The sequence below is a fragment of the Sinocyclocheilus rhinocerous genome, unplaced genomic scaffold (genome assembly GCF_001515625.1).
Source record: "Sinocyclocheilus rhinocerous isolate Xijiao unplaced genomic scaffold, SAMN03320098_v1.1 scaffold3060, whole genome shotgun sequence".
In the NCBI taxonomy this organism is placed as follows: Eukaryota; Metazoa; Chordata; class Actinopteri; order Cypriniformes; family Cyprinidae; genus Sinocyclocheilus; species Sinocyclocheilus rhinocerous.
In genome coordinates, this window is record NW_015635031.1 from 278,719 (window position 1) to 288,774 (window position 10,056).

Below are 10,056 nucleotides of genomic sequence, written 5' to 3' on the forward strand. Positions count from 1 at the left end.
GTGCCACAGGGACACCGCGTCTCTCCGAGTAGAACAAAAGGACCAAACATAGATTTCGGAGTTTGTTGCCATGGATGCAACATACGTCCTGTGAATGATAGTGTTTACAGTAGTTTGAATGACGCTTGTAATGAATCACTTTCTTTAAAGGGTTAGTTTACCCCAAAATGAAAATTCTGTCATTAATTACTCACCCTCATGTCGTTCCAAACCCGTAAGACCTCCGTTCATCTTCGGAACACAAATTAAGATATTTTTGATGGAATCTGAGAGCTCTCTGTCCCTCCATAGACAGCAACGCAACTGAAATGTTCCCAGGTCCAGAAACGTAGCAAGGACATCGGTAAAACAGTTCATGTGACATCAGTGGCTCAACTTCAATTTTGCGAAGCTGCAAGAATACTTTTTGTGCGCAAACAAAACAAAAATGACGACTTTATTCAACAATTCTTCTCCCCTGAGTAACTGTCTTCCGCCATTTTAGAGAGTATCACAACGCATACGCACGCCTTTAATTCACCTTCTATGAAGCATCTGCTAGGAATCGTTTGCTGTGAATCACTTCTGTCCACCGTTTCTTTAGAATCATTTGGTCGACATATTCTTTGTAGGCTTGTCTGTTCCTGCATGGATTAATAAATCAGCGGCCCCACAGATAGAAAGCAAGAAAGAAACCGAGAAGACCAGCATCTCAAGACAAGAGAAGGCCATAAAAGGCGAACCAGTGAAATTCTGGTAAGATTTCCTTATTCTGAATCATATTTGCACTGCAAAAGAATTTAAATAACAAATATAGCATGAAAGTTAGGTTTACACTAGCCTCAAGACAGCATGGCCATGGATCATCCACTGTCTGTTCAATGACCGCTTGTTGCATATTGCATGCAAAAACTGCAAGTGGAATAATTCATTTCAGATAAACTTGTCTAAACAACATGTAAAAAAAAAAAACTGTGATTGATGGATTGATTTTTAATGTCAGTCAAATGATCTCCTGCTTACTAATTGGGCAGTTCTTGGTCAGACAAAGCTGCAGTGAGGACAAGACTTTATGCCGCAGGCAAAAGTCTAGCTACACTTGTATTTACACTGGAATAGGATTGAATCAATACCAAAATTTTGGCTTTAGAAAGATATAAGCCTCTGGCACCTAGCTATCAATACTAAATCAATGCCCAAAGAGTTTGTCAAACTTTTTAATGCCATGGTCCCCTAAATATTATGATCCCCCTTGGGACCCCTTCATAAAATATAAAAGACAGCTATATTTCATGTATAAAGACAGAATTTAAATTGTGATAAATTAAATATATGTTAATGTATTTGGAAAGTATTAATTCTATTAATGTTGTGAATAGAATAAATTAGTTTCATGGTTTCTGACTAGTTCTTAAATTTAAAATTATTATTATAGTTAGATTTGTACCTAATTTTTCCTCTACATTTTTCTATGGGCTTCTTAACACTCCTTTGCAGTCCCTTTGGGATCCCATACCTTAAGTTATTGTTTATGCGTATATATAAAAATGAAACATAGTCCTGGCCTTCTCTATATAAAACAACAGTAAAAATAATATCAATTACTATTATTATTATATTTAAAAATAATGTTAAGTATATTAATTCAATAATCATTTAAACAAAAATAATAAAGTATATAACAGTGTGTTGTTATAGAAAACAACAACAATGGTAATAATAAAAAAATATTATTATTATTATCTACACCTGATGCATATGAGTTACGTAATCCTTATATAGCTTGTTCTGTTACAAAATGCTTGGTTGGATTTGTCAAATAGCTTTGAAGACTTTGTAATTATGTAGTGTAGTCCTAATTCTGATTTATGAACCATTCAAACTCCATTAATATATTTAACTTCATCATATTCTGTCTTGTAAACAGTGACGAATGTATTTAGATCATCAGATTTCTACACAGCAGGGATAAACGACTCTTTATCTCTGCGTTTGTAAGCTCATTTAGTCTTATTAAAGTTCAGAGCTTGTTCTCTGTAGCCCTTTGTAGGAAAAACGAGCTGCGGCTGTCAGATGCAGAGTCCCTGAGCACACGCCGAGCGCCTGTGCTTGCGACGCTGCAGTTAAGTACGTGATCCGCTGAGGAAAAAAGGGCATTTTCAACACTGACATTTACGTGGATTAATAATAAATATCTCATTAAATGAAAAACATCTCTTCAGTGGCCTTGTGTTGACAAATTAATCTTTTGTCAACATTTTCCATGCTTCACATCACACTGTGTGAACTGGAGAATTGTGTTGTATAACAGGCAGGGACGCGGGAAGTAGGGGTGCTGAGGGGGCTGCAGCACCCCCTGTTTTCACATGGTTGCAAATGCAACGCCAAGTTTGTTCATTTAAATTTATTCAGTTTTAGCATTTAATAATTTATTTGTAATGATCTCTGAAATGTAAATTGTAAACATCTTCCCGCGCCCCTGATAACAGGTACCGAAATTTACGGATTTATATCGTACCCTTGTAATTTTTAACATATTCATGTTATTTTTAATGTAAAAGTGGGCATATTACCTTAAATGTCGGAGGCTTTCATTGTGAGTGGTTTCCAGCTATTTTGGTTATAAAAAAACAGATGCATTGAAATTAAAATTCTGGGCTGAAACAGAAACCAAATATTCAGGATGCACTTGGTTGAAAACCGAAACCGAAAATAACGTATTTTTAAATATTTTTAAATACTTTGTATAAATGATTGTATTAATATTAGACTTTTTAATTTCTTTAAATTTCTTGAATTTGAACTGGAAAAACTACAAACTAGGGCTGTCACAATTTCAGTTTTTTCACAAAACGTTTATCGTGGGCTCAAAAATTCACGTTAACGATAAATTGTGATATCAAGAGAAATTTTGAAAAATTAAAAAAATCATGCTATCAGTCAAATTAATCTTTATTTATTTATTTATTTTACCAATAAATCACACCATTGCGTACAAAAGGAACAATTACACTAAACAGAAGAGACTAAAATGCTAACCGTTGTTAGTTTAGCACAGTCAAAGTAAGACAACTTATGAGAATAACTCATTACTCCAAACTTACTTTATAGCATCATTCAAGTGTTTGAAATAACTTCCTTCTGTGAACGGATTTTTATTTTATAGTATTCTATACAGTGATAAAGTCTATGTCAATTAACAGTGCAATATAAATATACATTATCCATATGAAAATACCTGAGATGGCTTGAAGAATGCAGATAAACCATATACTGTTGTAGTCGTGTACATATTCTCATCATGCAAAACTGTCACCATAGCTCAGTAAATAATGCACTTTATTCAGCTACAGTGACAGCTGGATGCCTTTGTCCATATAAGGGATTTCCTGGAATTAGTTTTATTACTTTTATGAGTCTGGCTTGTGGTCTTTCTGCACGAGGTTGCCCTCTGGTGTCGAGTATGAATGAAACAAATCACACGTGAGAGTTTAACGCTTCATAATGGCATTGGCGCTAGATTGTTTGTATCGTATTGTATCATATGTGTACTATTCATTTTTAAATATCGCCAATACCAGTATATTGCGACACTCCTAATTAACATGATATTGATATTTCATTATTTGAATATCACGATTATTGTCAATACCGGTATAATGCGACACCCTTATTATAAACCAATAAAATAATCACACTTCGAATTTTTATTGAAAGTATCGCATCAAATTGGACAAAATATTTTAGAACAAACTTAGATATATTATTCTCCATACACTTCTTACCTGTAGAATCTCATCAAACACATTAGAAATCGAGGCAGTGTGTGACTCGTCACTTGTACGTTACCGTTTCATATATTTTCGGTCAAAAACCGATGATGCCATTTTTGGCTGAAAATTCGATGCATCCCTAAAAACAGGCCATTATGTTCCATGATAGTGCAAACTGGTTTGTTGTGTTTTACTGTTAACTGCATTTTGTTATTGTTCTAGTTATTTACCAGTTAATGAATTGGAAGTTTCAAACATTTACAGGAAATAGCTTACTGCAGTGTTAAAAAAATATGGATATCTGTATATCGCGCAACCTACACTGGGAATAAATGTTGATTCTCATGCAAGACATTCGCATATTTAAATACTTTTTAAAGAAGAAATACATCCAGAAAGATTAAACAAAAACATCTTTGCGACACAAAATAAAAAAATAAACTAAACAATCTTGTAAGAGGGGACTAGAGAGACCAAAATAACACTGTTTTCACAAATGGCACTTTTCATTCCCACTGCAAACATGGGCGGGTCCCTATTACGGTTTTCTTTTTTCCTTTCTCTTTCATTCTTTTCATCTATATTCAGCAAAATTTTGTGTATAGTGTGTGTGTGGTCTTTTCTAGCCTGTTCAATACCTCCGCCTCAAATAATGGAAATGGCACGGTTCTCTTTCCGCCCACAGTTCAGCAGTGCGTTCACTGGCTGCCCGTGTCCACCGGTCTAAGAGCGGCCATGTGCTTTCTCTGATAATGTTTAGTCTGAACAGTTGGTCCTAGATCAGAGCACCACATCACACCACAGGACATTTCATCAGGAGAGACCACAAAGAATGGGAGTCAGAAAATCAAAGGCTTGTCAGCTTTTAGAGGACAATGTCATTTCTTTCCTATAAAAACATTGCGGCCCCCCGTCGCACAGATGTGAGACCGAGAAACAAAGTGAAATCTGTAAACGGCACAAGTCGATAAGGGGGCTCTGGGCTGACCTGATCATGTGTGACCCCCTGTCGGGCGCATCAGTGGTTTCCATGGCGACCGAGTGTCTGCGAGTTGACTTCTGCTTCCACAGTCGATGGCTCTCTCTCTCTCGTTCTCTGTAATGTCATACCTTAAATGGGGATGACTAATTACTAGAGTTAATTAATTTAACGTGTGTTTGCATGCATATGAGGTATTTGCCTTACTTGGAGTTTAAGTGATCGCATTTTTGTGAGTGTGTGACAAAGATGGAGAGTGTGTGTGCACGCACGAGTGTGTGTGTGTGTGTGTGTGTGCATGCCTGCCCATGCAGACTTGGCTAATCCCTGATCGTGAGATGGCAGAGAATATGCTGGATTTCTTAAGGTTGCCTTCGTTCCATGTCAATAAATAATGCCAAAACTCTCTCTCTCTCTTTCACACACACACACAGTTTGTAACATCAGTTCTCCATTTACATTCTGTTTCCAGTATGAACAAAATGTCATTTTCTGTTCATAAATGTCCCATGTCTCCATCAGTCCTAAACATGCCGGAACATTCTCTTGATATTCGGCAGCAGACAAAGCCACTGCTTTTAGCCCGAATGGAAATATGTTAATGTGTGCATGCAATTAGGTGAAAAAGAGATAAAAAGAGAGCGAGAGAGAGAGAGAGTCTGAAAATATGGATTGCTTAATGTGTATGCATTGCAATTAGAAGAGAGGGAACGAAAGGGACAGCGTGAAAGAGAGAGGAAGTTCTGAAACCTCGCTCCCTCCTTCTCTTATTAACATTATTTCGTGCATAAAATCTGCATGTGAACAAAAGGGATGAACAGAAAGCAGCAGCAGAAGCGGTGGACGTCGCAAAGCGTGAAATTTCCAGTAAATCCTATAAAGCATTTATTTAGCTCTTCCTCCCCTTAGAATACATTACATCTTGTGATTGTTTCAGTCGCTCTACATGCTGGATTTTGCAGTGCTTGTATCATCTGGCTTTCCACAGAAAGGGACCAGAATGTTCCAGCTTTATCGCAATACACATGCCCTGAAGTCCCTTGATTGGACACTACTAAATGCTAAAATTGATTTCAGTTTGTTGATGTTCAGATTCCTTAATGTGTTTGCAGCTCAACCCATATCTAATAAGCTAGTGAGGTTTGTTACAAACAGGTCTCTGTGGTCTTCTAAACCTGTTCTAACAGTCAGAACAGAACAGTTATGAGGATGCACAGTCCCCTACTATGGAACAGCCTGTGCAGAAGATATCAGGCTCTCTGGGGATTTGTTTACAGAGGATGCGTTCTTGCACTCAAAAGCAGACGTAGTGCAATAAAATCAAACTAAAAGTAAGCAGTTACTTTAGCGGTTACTTTAAGTAAAGCAATGCGTAAATGGTGTGTGTATACATACATACAGTTTCTTCTCAAAATATTGGATAAATTCATAGTACAAAAATAAAACAATGCCAATATTATAAAATATAACATTTAAAAGTATAAATCACTCGTTATTCTAAAGAAACATTGTCCAACAGTGACACCAGCAGGTAAAGTTACAGAGGGAGTCTGCATCTGTCGTGCCTCCCCTGAGCCCATTGAGTTTTAACAGACCCCCTAAAGCGTGCCGTGAGTTTGCTGGGGGTAATTGAGAACGAATGGGAGAAGATCACGTTAGAGGGGGCAATTGCCATATGATTGGATATGACTGGTTGATCGGCTGTGATTGGTTCATGCGATAAATGCTCTTGTGTTCATGCACATTCTGCGTTTGCAAATCAGTCTGAATGAACAATATAATGGTGTTAATGGGAAGACCAATTTAAAAATTGAAGTAAATAACTCTTAATCACTTTATGTCAAAATAAGACTTGAAATGGCCTGAAAACATGATCTGTGGGAGTGTTAAATGAGTAATCAGTTACTGTTTAGAGTTACTGTACAACTGCAGCTGCACGGAGGTGCTGAAGTCGTGTGAAGGCATCTCTACAACATTATGAAAAATACAATTGTATTTGAAGGATAAAACTTGAAGAAAATGGTAAGATTTGCACGTTTCCTTTTTAGAATACTTTGTCAGTGATGCGAGTCAGACAATTGTATTTAAATATAGGCCTATCTGTTTCCACTAAAAATAGCTAGAAGATGTTATTTGAATTGTTTAAAACAATTGGAATATTTGGCCAGAGTAAAATAATGAGACTCTATATATTTTAAAATATTTATCTGAGAACTAGTGTAAAACCGTTTTGTTTTTATGGATATATTGATATATTTATTCTAAAACCTAACAAGAATATTGGATGATTTTTAGCAATAAAAATTAATGTATATGGCACAATGACATTTATAGTCCATATCTCATATTTCCTTGTACCTTTGACAGTGTTAAACATGGTGTCACGTGGATAGGAGTATGCATGGAAATAATATGCAGATGAGGTTATGCATAGTAAAACTAGGCGTTGCAAGATCCATATATGGTGAGGTGATTTCGGGGAGGAGATGCACGTACGCAAGATCTTCCCCTGACTGGGATTTATAAAGGGATTTATGCGCTGGTTCTATCGTACGCATGGTTTTATAAATCTGAAAACTTTTGTGCGTACGCAAAATCTAGCTTTTGTGTGTATGCACACTTTTAAGATGAAATCTACGGAGAGTTTTATAAATGAGACCCCAGCACACTTTGCACAAGGGACAGCTCAATGAAAGGGTGATGCGGGAAAAGCTTTCTCTGCATACTACCAACAAGCAGAGACATTTGAGGTATACAAAGGCTCATCTGGACAACCTGAATTATTTTGGAATAATGAAACTGACAAGAGTTATTTGCGCTTTGCATGGCAGAAAATGTACACAGCGTTCCAGGAGAAGAACCTGCTCCCTACTGTAATATTTGGTGGAGGGTCCATTATGGGTGGAGGGTCTACCTATTTGGCAAGCACAGGTACTGGAAACCTTGTTAGATTTGAGGGTTGCATGGATTCCACGCAGTATTAACAGATTCGCAAGAACAATGTTCAAGAATCAGTCAAGAGGTTGAAGTTACGCCAGGGTCGGTTGTTTCAGCAGGACGATGACCCAAAGCATTGTTCCAAATCTACCAAAGAATTTATGCACAGACACAGATACAATGTTCTAGAATAGCCATCCCAATCCCCACTCTTGAACATAATTGAAAATCTATGGATTGATTTGAAGCAGGCTGTTTCCATACTGTTACTGTTTCCATAAAGTATAAATAATATTTTTAATTAATTTTGGTCCACTCATCTATGCAGAATTGTTGTAATTCAGCCACATTGGAGGGTTTTCGAGCATGAACCGCAACAGGCTGATCGGTCACAGCTGCAGTTCATCAGGCGGCGGCCACATAAGCCACGCAAGCCCTGCCATCTGAGCAATAGTATTTCAATAAACAATAAGGTAAAATTAAGTGACTTACATTTTAGACAAAATATTCACTGTTTTTGCTCAATTTCGCTGACGAAAATAGTTCCGCCCTGCGTTCCATTCGGAAGGGCTCATCCCAATGCCCTAATCCCTTCAAAGGGTTTACCCTTCGGAGTGAGAGCTTTGAAGGGTTGAAGGGTGTAGGGGACCAAACAACTGTTTCTTGAAGTGCCCTTTTGTGTCATCATCACGTGCCCACACAGAGGCGCCGTCATCATGCAAAGAATCTGCGCAAAGGATCATGGAAGCCCCAAGTGTCCATCAGTTGTACCCTTCGAAATCTTTCATTCCGAAGGGCCCTTTGAAGTGGCCAGTTTTGAGCACTTCGGTTTGGAACAACCCTTCAATATGGCGGCCATGATTGTTTTCACTCCAAAGTGCCCTTCGGAGGGCGACATATCCCATTTGGAATGCACCGCCGATCAAAGCCACAGCAGAACTGTTGTGTGTCTCCGAATAACACACAGCGGTGTTTCGTTACTGAATGAATCCACGTTTTTGAATGAATCGAGTGAGTCAATGATTCAGTGGCCCATTCATAAGGATAGTCACTTGCCTCGTTTCTGAATAAATCAGCCGTTTGAATGAATCGGTTGAATGAATGAATAAATGACTCACTCATTAAAACAGAAATTTGCCGCCACCTACTGGTGGTTTAGTCATATTTATTTAAAAGTATCATTGCATTTTTTCAACATTTATTTGTATGTTTAAAAAATATGTAAAACATTAATCTTATAAAATTATTTATGCATTTGAAATTTTGCAGTGTAAATGCATTTATGGCACCTCGGCTTCATCAAACTGTGTAATAGATCTAATGCCACTTCAGATGCAGCTTCTGTTTCCTTAGCAGTGGAAAGATAGAGTTTGTTAAAGGGGTCATATGACGTTACTAAAAATAACATTATTTTGTGTATTTGGTGTAATGCAATGGTGTTTATGCGGTTTAAGGTTAAAAAAACACATTATTTTCCACATACTGTACATTATTGTTGCTCCTCTATGCCCCGCCTTTCTGAAACGCGTCGATTTTTACAAAATCTGTTTTGTTACATACAGCAACTCATTTTAAGTTAACTATTTCTTCCTCTTTCTAGTCACAGAGCACTTTATTTTGAGAGTTGATTAAGTGAGAGAAAATCTATAACTTTATTAATTTGAATGTTTAATAATTTCTTTTATTATGTAAATAAATTTTGCATTGAAATTTGCATAGATTTTTGTTTGTATATGCTGTCAATTATAGTTCTTAGAAAGAAAATCGGAATCGACAAAAATCGGTATCGGCAGGCCACACTTCCAAAAAATCAGAAATCGGAATCGGCCAAGAATATTGCAATTGGTGCGTCTCTAATATATATATATATATATATATATATATATCATGACTAAATTATGTACATTTTAGGTTACCTGAAAAAACTTTTTTTTTTTTACAGTACATAATACACTGCCATTCAAAAGTTTGGGATCAATAATGTTTATTAAATAAGTTTCTTATGCTCATCAAGGCTGTATCCATTTGACAAAAATACTGAATATTATTTCACAAAATAATACTGTGAAATATGATTGCAATTTAAAATAAAGTTTTCTATTTTAATATACTTTAAAATATAATTTATTCCTATGAAGCAAAGCTGTATTCAGCATCATTACTCCAGTCTTCAGTGTCACATGATCCTTCACAAATCATTCTAATATGCTGATTTATAATCAACGTTGGAAACCGTTGTGCTGCTTAATATTTTTTTGGGACCTGTGATATTTTTTCAAGAATCTTTGATAAATAAAAAGTTAAAAAGAACTGTGTTTATTCAAAATAGAAATTTTGTGTTAAAATATACACTACTATTCAAAAGTTTGTGGTCAGTAATTTTTTTCT

General features: G+C 36.4%; 1 long non-coding RNA gene across 3 annotated transcripts in view; it reads left to right on the plus strand.

Moving 5' to 3' along the window:
• The window catches only part of LOC107746249 (uncharacterized), a 64,290-nt gene that overhangs the window by 3,128 nt on the left and 51,106 nt on the right, over window positions 1-10,056 (plus strand). The window contains exons 3-4 of one of the 3 annotated variants that reach the window (XR_001640671.1): window positions 612-735; window positions 6,036-6,037. This is a non-coding gene — a long non-coding RNA (uncharacterized LOC107746249). Of the gene's footprint in view, window positions 1-611; window positions 736-2,019; window positions 2,144-6,035; window positions 6,038-10,056 lie in introns of those variants that run through there. The other 2 variants (XR_001640670.1, XR_001640672.1) reach the window with 2 other exon arrangements.